This window comes from Schistocerca serialis, chromosome 3 (genome assembly GCF_023864345.2).
Source record: "Schistocerca serialis cubense isolate TAMUIC-IGC-003099 chromosome 3, iqSchSeri2.2, whole genome shotgun sequence".
Taxonomy (NCBI): Eukaryota; Metazoa; Arthropoda; class Insecta; order Orthoptera; family Acrididae; genus Schistocerca; species Schistocerca serialis.
In genome coordinates, this window is record NC_064640.1 from 296345144 (window position 1) to 296363731 (window position 18588).

An 18588-nucleotide genomic window follows, 5' to 3' on the forward strand; every position below is an offset into this window, starting at 1 on the left:
AGATAATTCAGAGGCTTCCTTTACCAGGATACAGGTTGGCTGGCAGCTTTTCGAGGAGCTCTTTGCGGTGTGGGGGAGTAGCCATGTATGTGAAAAACGGCATCCCATTTGAGTCAATTGATGTTTCAAAGTACTGCACTGAAAAGGTGTTTGAATGTTGTGCAGGTGTGGTTAAATTTAACGGAGCTAAACTTCTAACTGTTGTTATTTATAGATCCCCAGACTCCGATTTCACAACAATTTTGCTAAAGCTAAAGGAGGTTCTTGGTTCACTTTATAGGAAATACAAAAAGTTAGTTATATGTGGTGACTTCAATATTAATTGTATAAGTGATTGTGCAAGGAAGAGGATGCTGGTAACCTCTTTAATTCATATAATCTTATGCAAACCGTACTCTTTCCAACGAGAGTGCAAGGGAACAGTAGAACAACCATAGACAACATTTTTGTTCATTCCTCATTTCTAGAAGGACATTCTGTTAGCAAAAAGGTGAATGGCCTTTCAGATCATGATGCACAAATTTTAACTTTAAAAGATTTTTGTGCTGCAACGCGTGTTAAATATAGTCATCAGCTGTTCAGGAAAGCTGATCCAGTTGCTGTAGAGACCTTTGTAAACCTTATAAAGGAACAAGAGTGGCAAGATGTTTATAGCGCTGATACAGTAGACGATAAATATAATACTTTTCTCAAGGCTTTTCTCATGCTCTTTGAAAGTTGCTTTCCGTTAGAACGTTTAAAACAGGGTACTAGCACAAACAGGCAGCCTGGGTGGCTGACTAGAGGGATAAGAATATCTTGTAGAACAAAGTGGCAATTATATCAAAACGTTAGAAACAGTCAAAATCTAAATGCAGCAGCCCATTACAAACAGTATTGTAAGGTGCTTAAAAATGTTATCAGGAAGGCAAAAAGTATGTGGTATGCAGATAGAATAGCTAAGTCTCAGGATAAAATTAAAACCATATAGTCAGTCGTAAAGGAAGTTGCTGGTCTGCAGAGACTGGTCGAGGATATAGAATCAGTGCGTAGTGGGAATGTCCGTGTTACTTATAAGTCGCATATATGTACAGTATTTAATAATCACTTTCTGAATATAGCAGGTGAACTAAACAGAAACCTAGTCCCAACAGGGAATCATATAGCGCTCTTAGAAAAAAGTTTTCCGAAACTGTTACCTGAAATGCTACTCCATGATACTGACAAGAGGGAGATTGAGTTAATAATTAAATCACTAAAGACCAAGAACTCTCATGGATATGCCGGGATATCTAGCAGAATACTGAAGTATTGTTCTATGTATGTTAGCCCAGTTCTCAGCCATATCTGTAACTTTTCCTTTAGGAGTGGTCGGTTTCCTGACCGATTAAAGTACTCGGTAGTGAAGCCACTTTATAAAAAGGGAGACATTGATAATGTTTACAATTTTAGACCTATTTCTATCCCATCGGTGTTTGCTAAAGTTATCGAGAAGGTTGTATATACAAGGTTACTGGAGCATTTAAATTCACATAATTTGCTGTCAAATGTTCAGTTTGGTTTTAGAAATGGTTTAACAACTGAAAATGCTACATTCTCTTTTCTCTGTGAGGTTTTGGACGGATTAAATAAAAGGTTGCGAACGCTAGGTGTTTTCTTTGATTTAACGAAGGCTTTTGACTGTGTTGACCACAAAATATTACTGCAGAAGTTGGACCATTATGGAGTAAGAAGAGTAGCTTACAATTGGTTCGCCTCTTACTTTAAGAACAGAAAGCAGAGGGTAATTCTCCGCAATATTGAGAGTGGTAGTGATGTTCAGTCCCAATGGGGCACTGTTAAGTGGGGCGTTCCCCAAGGGTCGGTGCTGGGGCCACTGCTGTTTCTTATTTATATAAATGATATGCCTTCTAGTACTACAGGTGATTCAAAAATATTTCTGTTTGCTGATGACACCAGCTTGATAGTGAAGGATCTTGTGTGTAATATTGAAACAGTAACAAATAATATAGTTCATGAAATAAGTTCGTGGCTTGTGGAAAATAATTTGATGCTAAATCACAATAAGACTCAGTTTTTACAGTTTCTAACTCACAATTCAACAAGAACCGATATTCTGATCAGACAGAATAGGCATATTATAAGCGAGACGGAACAGTTCAAGTTCCTAGGCGTTCGGATAGATAGTAAGCTGTTGTGGAAAGCCCATGTCCAGGATCTTGTTCAGAAGCTAAATGCTGCTTTATTTACCCTTAGAACAGTATCTGAAATAAGTGACACTTCAACACGAAAAGTAGTCTACTTCGCATATTTTCATACGCTTACGTCATATGTTATTATTTTTTGGGGTAATTATTCTGATTCAAAAAGGGTATTTTTGGCTCAAAAACGATCTGTTCGAGCTATATGTGGCTCGAGAATCTCTTGTCGACCCCTATTCAAAAATCTGGGAATTCTGACATTGCCCTCACAGTATATATTTTCTTTAATGTCGTTTGTTGTTAGCAATATTAGCCTATTCCCAAGAGTTAGCAGCTTTCACTCAGTTAATACTAGGCAGAAATCAAATCTGCATGTAGAATGCACTTCCTTGACTCTTATGCAGAAAGGAGTGCAGTATTCTGCTTCATCCATTTTCAATAAGCTACCACAAGAGCTCCAAAATCTTAGCAGTAGCCCAAACTCTTTTAAGTCTAAACTGAAGAGTTTCCTCATGGCTCACTCCTTCTATTCTGTCGAGGAGCTCCTGGAAGAGCTAAAAAATTAAGCAAATTCCAGTGTTACATTGTTGATTTTCTTCATTTAAACTTATGACTTGTCACCTGAATATGTTTTTTTACATTTCATTTTCTCTGTTTCTAATATCGTGTTATAATTTCGTGTATTGACTCGTTCCATGACCATGGAGACTTCTCCTTAATTTGGTCCCACGGAACAATAAATAAATAAATAAATAACAGCAGGACGGTGGCCACGGAAGTCGGAATCCGCTAAGGAGTGTGTAACAACTCACCTACCGAAGCAACTAGCCCTGAAAATGGATGGCACTGAAGTGTCGTGCCTATACTCAGCCGTCAGTCTGGCATTCATGAACAGTCTTCGCGACATGACGAATAGGAGGGACGCGGCGGTGGATGCAGAAGGGTCTGGGCGTGAGCCTGCCAGGAGCCGCCATCGGTGCAGATCTAGTTGGTAGTATCAAATACCCCAGCAAGGTTCTGGGGACTGACACGGAGAAGAGTTTCGTGTGAACAGCCGTTGCACATGAGTGAGTCGATCGTAAGCCCTAGGAGAAATCCGATGTTGATGGGGGCCGTCATAGCATGATGCACTTTGTACTGGCCCTAATTGGGCGAAAAGGGATCTTGTTCCTATTCCGGAACCCGGCCGACACAAATCGGACCCCTCTTTTAGAGATGCTTGTCGGGGTAACCCAAAAGGACCCGGAGACGCCGTCAGGAGATGAGAGAAGAGTTTTATTTTCTGCATGAGCGTTCTAGTTCCCTGGAATCTTCCAGCAGGGAGATAGGTTTGATATGGAAAGAGCACTACAGTTGTGGTGGTGTCCTGATCTTCCACTCAGACCTTAAAAATCCGGGAGAGGACCACGTGGAGTAGTCGCACGGGTTCGTACCCATATTTGCAGCAGGTCTCCAAGGTGAGGGGCCTCCTAGTCGACAGAATAATGTAGGTAAGGTAAATCGGCAAATTAGATCCGTAACTTCGGGATAAGGATTGCCACTGAGGATCGGGGCGTGTCGGGCTTGGTCGGGACGCGGGTCAACGTTAACGTGCTGGGCCTGGGCGAGGTGAGTGCCGCAGTGGCGTTGGTAAGTGCGGTCATTGTCTGCTTTCGCTGTTGGTCTGCCTCGCGCTGGCCGGCGGTGCAGGATGCGAGCGCCTGCGCGGCATTGGCGCCCCGGTGCTGAATCTGAGAGCAGGATGCAAGCTAGATCCCATACCTTGGCCTCCTACGGGTCTTCCTTGCTGTGAGGCCGCGTTAGCCTTAGCATTCTCCTCCAGGGGCGCGTGGATGCGCTGATTCTCTTCGGCCGCCACTCAACGATCAGCTCAGAACTGGCACAAACTGGGGGAATCCGACTGTCTAATTAAAACGAAGCATTGCGATGGCCATAGATGATGTTGATGCAATGTGATTTCTGCCAAGTGCTCTGAATGTCATTCACAATATTACATTTCTGTAGGTTTAAAGCAAGTTTCTTAATCTTTGCACCACTGTGAAATGTTATCAAGATCTGACTGAATATTTTTGCGGCGCTCTTTATTTTGGACAGTACTTAGACAACTATGTCGCCCGCGAAAAGTCTGAGGTTTCTATTAATATTTCCAGCCTGGTCCTTAATATACAACATGAGCAACAAGAATCGCAACATATTTCCTTGTAGAACGCCTGTTGTAAGTTCTACTACTTCTGATGATTCTCCATCCAAGGTAACTTGCTGCATCCTGCCTGAAATCCTCAACACAGTCACAAATTTTGTTGAGTACTCCATATAGTCGTTATTCTGTTAACAAAAGTATGTGTGGTACCGAGTAAAATACTTTTCTGAAGTGAGAAAATATTTCATCTATTCGATTATCTACATCCATAATTTTCAGGACTTAATGTGAGAAAGAGAAAGAGAGAGAAAGGAGGGGGTGAGATATATACAGGAGCACAGATGATAATGGTAATATGTTGGTGTGGACGCACGACAGCAAGGTATTCAGCAAAAGAAATGATTCAAATGGCTCTAAGCACTGTGGGACTTAACATCTGAGGTTATCTGTCCCCTAGACTCAGAACTACTTAAACCTAACCAATCTAAGGACATCACACACATCCATGCCCGAGGCAAGATTCGAACCTGCGACCGTAGCAACCGCTTGGTTCCGGACTGAAGCGCCTAGAACCGCTCGACCACAGCGGCCGGCGGTCTTCAGCACCCATACGAAAATGTTATGGAGTGAGTGTCGATAAACTGCATCAAACAGGATTACAAAACTTCAGGTACAATTGAAAATAATAGGGACGCAGCAATACGTGTACACATATACAGAACTATGAAACTTGTGTAATGTTTCACGTCTAAGACTGAGATTAAAACAGGAGAAAGTGGTGGAAAGAATTAAAATAGCACAGCAGATAGCTGAGACTGGCTGACCGCCGGGATAAAAAGTATGAGTCAGCCACTCTGCAACACACTAAAATCTTCAGTCTAAAAGCTTAGGCCAGAGTGCAGACACTTCACAAAATTGTAAAACCTTCACCACACTCATCTCGTCGCCAGCTGAAATACAGGGCAGATCTCCACTGAAATTCGCTTCTGCCTTCTCAACACTCTATAAAACGCACTCAGTTAATATGTGCCGTACAGTGATTTGCACACCACAAGCATCTCAGAGAGGGCGATCCTCTCGTCAGAATAGGAAGCTACGAGGCCTGTTCAGAAAGTAAGCTCCGATTGATTGCCAAATTGAAACCACAGTGAACATCAGAAATGTTTTACTTGTAACAATTAGCTACAACTTTCAGCTACTTCTCTACGTAGTCGCCGTTCTGACTTAGACTTTTGTCATAGCGTTGTACCAACTTTTCAATAGCCTCATCATAGAAGGCAGCCGCCAGTGCTTTCCGCCAATTCTCCACGCTGGCCTACACCTCGTTGTCTGTGTCAAAATGTTGTCTTCAAAGACAGCGGTTCATGTGACCAGAGATGAAACTCAGGGGGAGACAATTGCGGACTGTATTGTGGGTAATCTAACATTTCCATTTGAAAACGATGCAGGAGCATCTTCATTGCCCCTGCAGAATGCGGCTGAGAATTGTCGTGAAGACGAAACAGCACGACAGTTATGTAATGTTAGCTGCATTGCTCCAGGCGAAATTTCTCACCAGGCCCTCGTACTTGGCGGCAGACACTATTTTCTAGACATCTTTACGCACTCACTGCGAGCTCAGAAATGAGAAGAGCGACGTGATGCTAACTGGGGTTATACTAGAGACACTACCCAACACATCTGTGCAAAGCTTTATCGGATTTTCATAGTCGTTTCCATTTCGCGACCGATCGGAGCTTACTTTCTGAACGCCCCTCTATGTTAGAGGACAGAGCCCTATTTGGAAATCGGTCAGGGTAACTTCATCCTGCCTGACTGACTGATATGAGAAACGCCATGGCCGGAAAGTTGGCTTCACCAACCACAGTTTGTTGTCCCTCACTGCCATCCACTCCTCCTCCGCCAGTTGCATACAGCTCTGACGCAGCAGTGAAACGACAGTCTGCAGGGGAGTTGCACATTGTGACACGGCATGATCCCTGCTGGCCTCCTTGCTGTTTCGTGTGCTTGTATATTCCCCAAATTCCTACATACGCCGGTGTGCAGCAGAATGATAGCAGCCTCCCCCGCTGTTGAAGCGAAATACAGTTGGTTATGTATGAACTGGATCATTTTCTCTGATGGAAGGATTGTAGGGCACTAAGCGAATCGGAGCAGATGAGAAACTGTTTGTCCTGAAGACACCTCATCTGCTCCAGCGTCTTCAGGATCATGAGGAGTTATGCTACACATAGTGTGTATTCACGGGAAGGTGCATAGAAATGGCTTTTTCGGTGCTCGTACTTCAATTGGTGATGAAAGAGTAGAGTCGAGTACTTTGGATTGCAGTTCGGCTAGGGACCATTTGTATACCCAACAGAAGGCTCGTCTTAGTGTCACTATCCTACAGTACAGGGTCAAAGTATGAATGTCACACATTTCCACCTCCATAGGCGAATGGAGGAAATCGGTTGGTTCTCTTTGCATTGGATGTTGTCTACGGTGTGCATGATGGGAGGCAGCATTAGTTCATGGGTGTTCCTCGGAAAATAAAAAAAAAGCGTTTTTTAATATATTTTCGCAGTCTCTAGTGGACCAAAATCCAGCCGAGGATTCCAAGACGACTATGCACAGAAAAGGCTGAAATTTTTACAATATATTCCTAAGATCCCGATCTCGAAGAATTTTGAAAATGTTCTTGATATCTTTATCCGTTTCCAAGATACAGAGGTTCAAAATTAACACACTTCTACTCGCAAAATCAGGTATGAGGTGAAATCCAAATAATCAATAACAGAAGAAAATTACTCTTATTGTAATGGTAGATTCTCTAGGCATCTATCTGGAAGAGCCGTCTCTCCGTTATCAAAAATCTTTATCTGTTATCGAGGAACACCCAAAAACTTATTTTTTGGGTACCAAAACCCAGCCTCGGATTCCGGATCGGCTATACACAGCAAATGGCTTTAATTTAGGCGATTTATTCCTAAGATCCCTATCTCGAACCACCTTGAAAATTTCCTTCATACATTTATCTGTTTCCGAGGTACTGAGGCTCATAGTTACCCTACTTTTACACGTTAAGTACGCACGTAAAATCCCGTGTGAGACGAATACATAGTGTATAAAGTGACGTAGCACGGAGAGATATGCTGTAAAGTGTGTCCTTTATCACCTGTGAACCCCATTTTGTAGTACTGACGCACAAGAGATTTTTTGCACGTAAAATCCGGTTGAAGAGTAAAATTAGTTTTTCGTTATTTCAATTTCAAGTTAGTTAACTATCTAAATTTTACTGAGCAATACATTTTTTTTTCATATGAGTTACAGGACCTGCTACGGCAGAGAAAAAAATGGTACCAGCGGAAAAATGCTCCTATTGGTGCACCAGACATGCGAATACGTTCTTGTATATTTAAAAGCCTCTGACTGAAAAGTGGGATACTAGCTGCCACACTATACCTTCCTCAGCACATTTCAAAAAATTCCCAAAAATTTTGGCATGCGAACATATTATCGCTTTTTTATGATGAGAGAAAAAGAAGACAGCGGCAAAGAGACGGAAAAGTGATAAATACTGAAAGATGGTAGACAGTGATTATGTTATAGAAGGAGCGAATAAGACAACGGCAGTTAGAGAGAAAGAGAGGGACACAGTGACAGTGGAACATACACTGGTGGCCAAATTTAAAGCAACATACCGCTATTTCTTCGTCCTGTGTATAATTCACAATATAAACATACAAGCTGTCAACAGATGTCCGTATAACCATGTTCTGCTTTTCCTTCAACGATGACGTCAGCGCACCTATCAAACAGAATAGTGTTTTCTAGGTATTACAACATCCACAATTGCTGTGTACACAGTCACAGACAGTGCTGTATGGCACAGAGAAGACGCCTACCAGACTCTTACGGTGGAGGGCCATAGGAATCATGGAAGCACGACAGTCGCAAACTCATGTGGCCCAATGGCTTAACATGAATCGTTCTGTTGTTTCTCGGATGTGGAGACAATTCACGGAAACCGAAACTGTATCCCGAAGATCACGGCAGGACCGACCACGTGTGACTTCTGAAAGAGAGAACCGATATTTGGCTGTAAAGACACGACGGTACCACCTTAGTACTGCGCAGCAAGTGCCATCGGACCTCGCAGAATCCACTGGGCGTGTTGTACCGAGGCAAACTATGTTGAGAAGGCTTCGACAGAGTGGACTTTATTGTCAGAGACCTACTGCATGTGCGCCTCTGGCGCGTGTTTACAGAAGGGAACGTCTAGAGTGTAGTCGTCAAAATGCCACCTGGACAGTCGAACAGAGGGACAATGTTCTTTTCACAGATGAGTTCTGATCTGGTATGGAGAGTGATTCTCGATGGATTCAGATCAGAAGGAAAAATACGATTTCGAGACCCAAACACTGTGGAAATAGACAATTATCGAGGAAGATCAAATGTTGCGTGCAGGGATTATGTTGACCACTCGAACACCTCTTCATGGAATTGTACGGGTGAATTGGAAAGGTTTAACTGCTGTCAGGTATCGTGAGGAGGTGTTCGGACTTCATGTACGGTTGTTGCGAGATGCTGTGCGCACAGACTTCATATTGATGGACGATAGTGCTCGACCTCATGGAGAACGAGTAGTTGATATTTTCTTGGAGGCGGAAGATACTGCACGCATGGCGTGGCCAGCTCGTTTTCCCAATTTCAATCCCATAGAGCATGTCTGGGATGCGCTAGAGAGACGGGTTGTATCACGTCAACTCCACCAACCACTCTCCAAGACTTGCGAGTAGCCCCACAGGAAGAATGGGCGTTATTGCCTGAACGTGAGATTGATAACTTTATCCATCGTTGTCAGGCCTGTATTGCTGCCAGAGGTGGTCACACACCATAGTGAGCACATTAACAAGATGTCGCAATGTTTGTGCAAATCTGTTAAGTTGGAAATAACGAAAAACATTTTTTGTCTCTTGTTATGCATGTTGCAGTTGTAAGCGTTCTGTATTATACTGTTCTGTAGCAAAATAAAGGCAACCTTGCAAAATTTCAGTTTATTGATTTAATTTTGGACACCAGTGTAGTAGGCAGTGACTGAACAGTGCTAGGAAAAGAGTGAAGGAGGCAGTGCCACGGGGAGAGGGAATAAAGAGAAAGAGAACGTAGAAGTAAGTGAGAGCCCGTTATAGTGAGAGACGGAGTATATAACAGTGACAACGAGGAGGAGAGAGGTAATGACAGTGTGGGGAGACAGAAGCAGTAGGAGGGAAGGAACGAGATATTAGCGCTAAGAGAGAGCAAGACAGACAGTAACAATGAGAGGAGACTATAGTACTAGGACAGAAAGAAGGGGACTGTGGCTATGACACGGGAGACAATAACAGAGAGACACAAAGAGATAATGACAATGAGTTGGGCCGAATGACTGAGTGAAAAATATCAGCTGGGAATGAATGGGTACGAGCAACTTACAGCGATGGACTAGTGGGTGTGAGTGAGTTACAGTTAGGGGATCTTGTGCAAGTTTGAGGTAAGCTGCATGTTGAAAGGAAGCGCTGATATGTCTGCATGTCAAAATTTTTGGGAAAACTTTTAAAGGTGTTGGGAATGGTAGAATGAGGCAGTTGGTACTTCACTTTTCAGTCTAAGTCCTTTATAAAAACAGGAACATATTCTCACTTTTTAAGCTCTGATAGGACAATTTTTCTGCTGGTTAATTTATAAGTCTCTTTCACCATGCGAAGTTGGCGCCTGATGTGAAGCGATAGCTACAAAGTTATTGTCTCTCGCCATGAGTCAGAAAAATGTCCTAATGCACAAGAGGTTAAAAAAGGTAAGGAAGGTTTCCTTGCTGCAGCCTGTGAGGTGCCGTAACATAGTATAATGGACAGTATTGTCAGCAGGCAACGTGTCATGAGCTGCATATAACGCAGGTTCCAGTTTCCACTTGGAGAAGGGGCACTTGTATTTTTCATCAGTAGTGTAACTCAAGTCGCAGCTGCCACTCTCAGCAGCCATTCTGTAGCATCGGAAAGCTGAATTTTGACTGGCAGTGGCGGCAGCTGCAGGAAAATAAGCCGTCATAGTCCGGGCTGTGACTTGTGGGCTGGTCTGGAGACTTCCATTTCCCATGAGTTGATAACTTGGTTACTCGGGTAGCCTTCGGTGTCTATCGGGAGTGTACCACTGCGCAACCTATAGATAGATTTAAGTTTCTCTGCGAGTTCCTCTAGATCTTTATGGCTACTGAAAGGCGACAGTTTTCGAAATGAATCTTGTACACGTTTAACAATGGCAAATACATTATTTACCACAGTATGTGGTCAGTTATGTTACTGGGTGCACTGATACTAACAGATGTATTAGGTGGACTAGCCAGAAGGGACCTGTTTGGGTGATAATACTGCCCAGCGGACCACTGGAACCGTTGGAAAGAGAGAAAAGTGATTTAAGCTTCATAGAAGTCCCACGAGTAGCTAGGAAACTAAGCGTTCGCTCAGAGCCCAGCTTCTCCGGGTAAGCTTTATACAACTGACGTGCGCCACGTTCCCTAGATGTTGCTCACTAACGACTGTTCCACCTCAACGGCCATACATCTCATCGGCGTGCAGCACACCTTGAGATTGATGGTTTTTTTCTTTTAATACAGGTTTTAACCATCCTTGTGATCCAGGTGGTTATGGCAAGAACAGGAGCACCGCTACTGCGATGGACACACACACACACACACACACACACACACACACACACACACACACACAGTGCGCCATTCACGTGACAGTGGTTAATCCGGTGGTAGAAATTAACGAAGGACCACGACGACATCAGGATTCCGTATGTCATTCTTACAACGACAGACTGCGTAAGGAGTCGGCCTATCTGTGGAATGCATTCTGGTTGGTCTTTCCTTCGTGGGGGACCCCAGTCGTATAGAATTTTTTGGTGGAGACTTCTTTCAAGAAACACTCTGGTTGGTTTTCGCGTTACTGGGACTGTGGGTACTTGACATGCCGACTGCACATGGTTATGATTTCGGAGTTGTAACTGAAAATTTTATATTTTTCCATGTGTGTTTACACGTGCATCCACATTATCCAAATAATTGTAAGCTTATAATAGGGGGTAAGTTGTTCTTAACCCGAAGGTTGGTTTGAACATCGCAATGCTTTCCTTGCAAACGTCGTATAGGAGATGTTACGCCCCCGCCTTCCTCCGGCTGAACTAAATTATGGAACCACGGTGCACCTTCAGCATTCTTTCGAATCCTTTTCAATACAATCGTTGACAGATCTAATGTTTATGCACTCCCATTTGTGTTTCATTAACTGAAGAGAAATCTTCTGCTTTGCTGATAAATTGTATCTAATGCTTGTGTAACAGCAATGAACGGTAATAGCAAAACACATCATAAAAAGGGAAACGAGAGCACAACGTAAAAGAAAAACCATGACAAGCTATTGAAAGAATGCTAGATACAAAGCTACTAGCAATGGGAACTAACAGTGTCATGTGAGAAAGAAAATAATCAAAAAAATCCGACTGAAGGTAGCACATAAGCTGCTCAAACATGTCTGAGGAACTATAAAATTGTCTTGCATAATGCAGAATTCCTCTCCAGTCTTTCTTAGTGTACGCAGCTCGTGGTCGTGCGGTAGCGTTCTCATTTCCCGCGCCCGGGTTCCCGGGTTCGATTCCCGGCAGGATCAGGGATTTTCTCTGCCTCGTGATGACTGGGTGTTGTGTGATGTCCTTAGGTTAGTTAGGTTTAAGTAGTTCTAAGTTCTCGCTGATGACCGAGCAGTTGAGCACCCCACAAACAAAACAAACCAAGTTCTAAGTTCTAGGGGACTGATGACCACAGATGTTAAGTCCCATAGTGCTCAGAGCCATTTGAACCATTTTTCTTTCTTAGAAAGCACGGAAAATAAGAACAGCTACAACAACCAGAAGATGATCATTATATATACCGCTCACTAACAACATTGTCTTGGCGGTCAGTGCCAGTTCGAGATCAATAAGGTGACGTTACGGAGTTTATATGTAAACTTATTATTTCCGACTGTGAACGGAATGAGCTGTCATAATACCAAATTATCCAATCCCTATTATTCAGAGGAGGTGTAAGTACACTCCTGGAAATGGAAAAAAGAACACATTGACACCGGTGTGTCAGACCCACCATACTTGCTCCGGACACTGCGAGAGGGCTGTACAAGCAATGATCACACGCACGGCACAGCGGACACACCAGGAACCGCGGTGTTGGCCGTCGAATGGCGCTAGCTGCGCAACATTTGTGCACCGCCGCCGTCAGTGTCAGCCAGTTTGCCGTGGCATACGGAGCTCCATCGCAGTCTTTAACACTGGTAGCATGCCGCGACAGCGTGGACGTGAACCGTATGTGCAGTTGACGGACTTTGAGCGAGGGCGTACAGTGGGCATGCGGGAGGCCGGGTGGACGTACCTCCGAATTGCTCAACACGTGGGGCGTGAGGTCTCCACAGTACATCGATGTTGTCGCCAGTGGTCGGCGGAAGGTGCACGTGCCCGTCGACCTGGGACCGGACCGCAGCGACGCACGGATGCACGCCAAGACCGTAGGATACTACGCAGTGCCGTAGGGGACCGCACCGCCACTTCCCAGCAAATTAGGGACACTGTTGCTCCTGGGGTATCGGCGAGGACCATTCGCAACCGTCTCCATGAAGCTGGGCTACGGTCCCGCACACCGTTAGGCCGTCTTCCGCTCACGCCCCAACATCGTGCAGCCCGCCTCCAGTGGTGTCGCGACAGGCGTGAATGGAGGGACGAATGGAGACGTGTCGTCTTCAGCGATGAGAGTCGCTTCTGCCTTGATGCCAACGATGGTCGTATGCGTGTTTGGCGCCGTGCAGGTGAGCGCCACAATCAGGACTGCATACGACCGAGGCACACAGGGCCAACACCCGGCATCATGGTGTGGGGAGCGATCTCCTACACTGGCCGTACACCACTGGTGATCGTCGAGGGGACACTGAATAGTGCACGGTACATCCAAACCGTCATCGAACCCATCGTTCTACCATTCCTAGACCGGCAAGGGAACTTGCTGTTCCAACAGGACAATGCACGTCCGCATGTATTCCGTGCCACCCAACGTGCTCTAGAAGGTGTAAGTCAACTACCCTGGCCAGCAAGATCTCCGGATCTGTCCCCCATTGAGCATGTTTGGGACTGGATGAAGCGTCGTCTCACGCGGTCTGCACGTTCAGCACGAACGCTGGTCCAACTGAGGCGCCAGGTGGAAATGGCATGGCAAGCCGTTCCACAGGACTACATCCAGCATCTCTACGATCGTCTCCATGGGAGAATAGCAGCCTGCATTGCTGCTAAAGGTGGATATACACTGTACTAGTGCCGACATTGTGCATGCTCTGTTGCCTGTGTCTATGTGCCTGTGGTTCTGTCAGTGTGATCATGTGATGTATCTGACCCCAGGAATGTGTCAATAAAGTTTCCCCTTCCTGGGACAATGAATTCACGGTGTTCTTATTTCAATTTCCAGGAGTGTATATTTTTTAATGTACTATAAGTGGTGGCTGGATTTCCCGAAGTGGAACGTGTTAAGTTCCCAGATATGTTGCCGAGACTAGCAACGTACTTTTGCATTTGCTTCTGCACTGGTCTAAATTCTGAGTACTTTACAGGAAAAATCAAATGGCTCTGAGCACTATGGGACTTAACATCTAAGGTCTTCAGTCCTCTAGAACTTAGAACTACTTAAACCTAACTAATCTAAGAACATCACACGACTCCCAGTCATCACGAGGCAGAGACTTTACAGGAAATCAATAGAAACAGAACGTGTTTAATATCCTGTGGGGCGGAGACCAAAGGTAATATGTTTCGATAGCTTTAATTTTCCACGGCGTGTGTGTTATGATTTGTTCCAGAACTACAATTTTTCAGCGGCTGTACCATGTGATATTGTTGAATAAAAAGAAGAAATGGACTTGAATAAGCTTTTTTTACGTGGCAATAGGTAAACTTTTTCATGTAAACAAAAGAGATCTTCACAATCGACTGACAGCCTAGTGTTTGGCATTGTACATTCTTTTACCTCGGGGGAAAACGTAACAGCATCATAATATACTTGAGCAGGTTGTACCTTTGTATAAAATTAATTATTTCAGCACTCTATAAATTGACTCATTATACATTTTTACGGTGCTTTTGTTGTGGTTTTCTGTCCGAAGACTGGTCTGATACAACTCTTCCAGTACGAATTTGACACTTCTTTATATCGCAGAATGTGTTCCATCAACTTATCCCTTCTTTTAATCAAGTTGAGCCGTAAATTTCTTTTCTCCCCAATTCGATTCAGTACCTGAAAATTAGTGACACCAGTATAATTTTCAGCATTTTTCTGTAGCACCACATTTCAAATGTTCCCATTCAAGTCTACGTAACAGACTAACACTTTCACTTTCAGTAAAGACTGTGTATATTTATATTCGATGTTAATTAATTTGTCTTTTCCAGAAACGCTTTCCCTGCAATTGCTGGTCTCCATTTTATATCCTCTCTACAACCCAAGAGGATACCATCTACATCCATACTCCGCAAGCCACCTGTCAGTGTGTGGCGGAGGGTATGTTGAGTACCTCTATCGGTTCTCCCTTCTATTCCAGTCTCGTATTGTTCGTGGAAAGAAGGATTGTCGGTATGCTTCTGTGTGGGCTCTAATCTCTCTTATTTTATCCTCGTGGTCTCTTCGCGAGATATACGTAGGAGGGAGCAATATACTGCTTGACTCTTCGGTGAAGGTATGTTCTCGAAACTTCAACAAAAGCCCGTACCGAGCTACTGGCGTCTCTCCCGCAGAGTCTTCCATTGGAGTTTATCTATCATCTCCGTAACGCTTTCGCGATTACTAAATGATCCTGTAACGAAGCGCGCTGCTCTCCGTTGGATCTTCTCTATCTCTTCTATCAACCCTATCTGGTACGGATCCCACACTGATGAGCAGTATTCAAGCAGTGGGCGAACAAGCGTACTGTGACCTACTTCCTTTGTTTTCGGATTGCATTTCCTTAGGATTCTTCCAATGAGTCTCAGTCTGGCATCTGCTTTACCAACGATTAACTTTACATGATCATTCCATTTTAAATCACTCCTAATGCGTACTCCCAGATAATTTATGGAATTAACTGCTTCCAGTTGCTGACCTGCTATTTTGTAACTAAATGATAAGGGATCTATCTTTCTATGTATTCGCAGCACATTACACTTGTCTACATTGAGATTCAATTATCATTATTGAGCCTTACACTAGAGCTGCCTGTTCTCGAGAAATGCCACGACGGCTGTTTTTCCTTGCTTTAAGCTTTTCGCAATACCAAAAGTAAACCATACTGATTAATTTTACGACTACATCAGTCAGTCATCGAAGTTTTTGCTCTTATGACTACAGAAAAGGTTGCTGCACCTTCTCAGGAACCACATGTTAGTTTAGTATGCCCTCTTCACAGATATCCCTCCAATATCGCTTCACGGCTATCTGTATAGTTGAGGCACACAAATCACTCCACCGCTGCAAGCTCCATGCTTCGTCTGAGGGGGTGAGGATGCGGTTGTAAGATATGTCAAGCAAATGATCTTTGTAAAATGTAATAAATTAATAGAACAATAATTATTTTAAAAACGTTTCTAATATAACACGTTTCACAATGGACTAAAAAGGATAAAATAATTTTTCCTAGCCCCATACAGATTCCCAAATCTATACAAAAAATTCCTATAAATTTGTGCTTGTGGATTTTTAATAGCTATAAAATATTTATAGAGTTTAAAACGAAAAACGTGGGGTCCATGCAATAGATAATAGAAAGGAGGTGAACTATTCATGCGTCAGTCATGCACTGCATGCGCCCCACCTTTCTCGTTTTAAATTCTACGAGTGTTTTCATAGCTATTAAAAATTCACAATTACATATTTTCAGGATTGTCTGAATGGGGTTAGAAATCTGTTTGAGGCTAGGGGAGATTATTTTATACTTTTAAGTTCCTTTTAAAAAGTGTTATTTTAAAAGCTTTTATTTACATAATTATTTCTGCTTTTTAGTATTATGTGTGTCAAATATTTCAATCGATTTCTAACATGTTGATGAGATTACAACAGGGACATTAAGGATTATTTCAGATCCTCTTCACATGAATCAACAAATACATTGCTTCCTTCTACGATTATCTCAGGAAAAGACCTCGAAGGTAAAAATTTGAGAGAATCGAGCTCACACGGGGTCTTAACAGCAACCGTTCTTACGAAGAAACATTAGCAAGTGGAAAGGAAAAAGGGAGAAATAGCAGTGGTACACAAAATGCCCTCCGCCACGCACTAGACAAGACAGCGGGTTAATGCTGCATCGTCATCAAGTTCTGAGCGATGTTGAAAGTTTCAAGTCTCTAGCTCATTGGGAGGTTAGTTTAAAATAAACTGCAAAATTTGTACCGTACAAAATGGCAAGAAGTCGGCCTAATAAAAACGTGTTAAAATGGTCGTTTCTAGCAAGGACTTTTCAGACCATAGCTGTTTGAGATTAGTTGATCCTTCTTCTGAGAGGTTGAAGCGCACAGCTTTGGCCTTGCACAACAGGCGACGTAAGACAGAGGCCATAGGCAGCTGAGCTGGTTGCATTTTGACACGGCGAGGCGTACACAGCGGACACACAGAGCGAAACCGTTTTGTACCTCTGCAAGTCTGCTTCAATGAAGCACCACCTGAGCCTAAATTCAGTAGTACACAGTTACCTAATTCTTTTTTACTGAATCACAGAGCACTCAGTTTTAAATTTTGACGTCTAACAACCGATCAGCCAACAAAATGAAAAAAGTTTTGGACCGGACGCGGTGGCCGAGTGGTTCTGGGCGCTTCAGTCCGGAACCGCGGTGCTGCTACCGTCGCAGGTTCGAATCCTGCCTCGGCCATGGATGTGTGTGATGTCGGACTGATGACCTCAGATGTTAAGTCCCATAGTGCTCAGAGCCATTTGAACCATTAAAAAAAAAAAAAAAAAAAAAAAAAAAATGTTTTGGAAAAAAACCGTCAAATGTTTTGCGAAACGATTTGTTTCAAAGTAAGAAATAACATGTGATATAGAAAAAGATTAAACTTATCCATTAAGGATTTTTAAGAACCTGTAAATATATATTAATATAAATACAGAAAACTGCAACCAGTCATTCATTTTAAATACTTGTTTATCCCATAAACCGGTTTTCGAACCTTTTCAGTTTATCTTCAAATAGTGCACAGAACCCCCCCGCCCCCTCCCTCCCCCCTCCCATGAATCATGGACCTTGCCGTTGGTGGGGAGGCTTGCGGGATGGTTGACTGATCTGGCCTTGTAACACTAACGAAAACGGCGTCGCTGTGCTGAACGGCTTAAAGCATGGGGAAACTACAGCCATAATTTTTCCCGAGGGCATGCAGCTTTACTGTATGGTTAAATGATGATGGCGCCCTCTTGGGTAAAACATTCCGGAGGTAAAATAGTCCCGCATTCGGATCTCCGGGCGGGGACTACTCAGGAGGACGTTGTTATCAGGAGAAAGAAAACTGGCGTTTTACGGGTCGGAGCGTGGAGGCATCAAGGGATCACGAATTTAGTATTTGAGGGCAGCGTGGAGGGTAAAAATCGTAGAGGGAGACCAAGAGATGAATACACTAAACAGATTCAGAAGGATGTAGGTTGCAGTAGGTACTGGGAGATGAAGGTTGCACAGGCTCAAAATGGCTCTGAGGACTATAGGACTTAACTTCTAAGGTCATCAGTCCCCTAGAACTTAGAACTACTTAAACCTAACTAACCTAAGGACATTACACACATCCATGCCCGAGGCAGGATTCGAACCTGCGACCGTAGCGGTCGTGCGGTTCCAGACTGTAGCTTCTAGAACCGCTCGGCCGCCCCAGCCGGCGCTTGAACAGGGTAGAGTAGCATAGAGAGCTGCATCAAACTAGTCTCTGGACTGAATACCACCACAACAACAGCAACAACAACAACAACAACAACAACAACAACAACAACAGTGCACAGAAGGTTACAAGACTACTTCATAGCGTAATACTGGATGCTGCCAATACTGTTGCAAGCCAGCACCCAATATTACGATGTAAAATAGTCATGTAATCTCCTGTGCGCCATCTGAAGATGAACCTAAAAAGATTCGCAAACTTGTTAATGGAATAAATAAGTGTGTCAAAAAATGACTGACAGGAGTTTTCTGCATTTATATATTAATAAA

At 43.6% G+C, this 18588-nt stretch overlaps 1 protein-coding gene across 1 annotated transcript in view; it reads right to left on the reverse strand.

Moving 5' to 3' along the window:
- LOC126470795 (innexin shaking-B) overlaps window positions 1-18588 on the reverse strand; it is a 424307-nt gene that overhangs the window by 326859 nt on the left and 78860 nt on the right. The window lies entirely within an intron of this gene.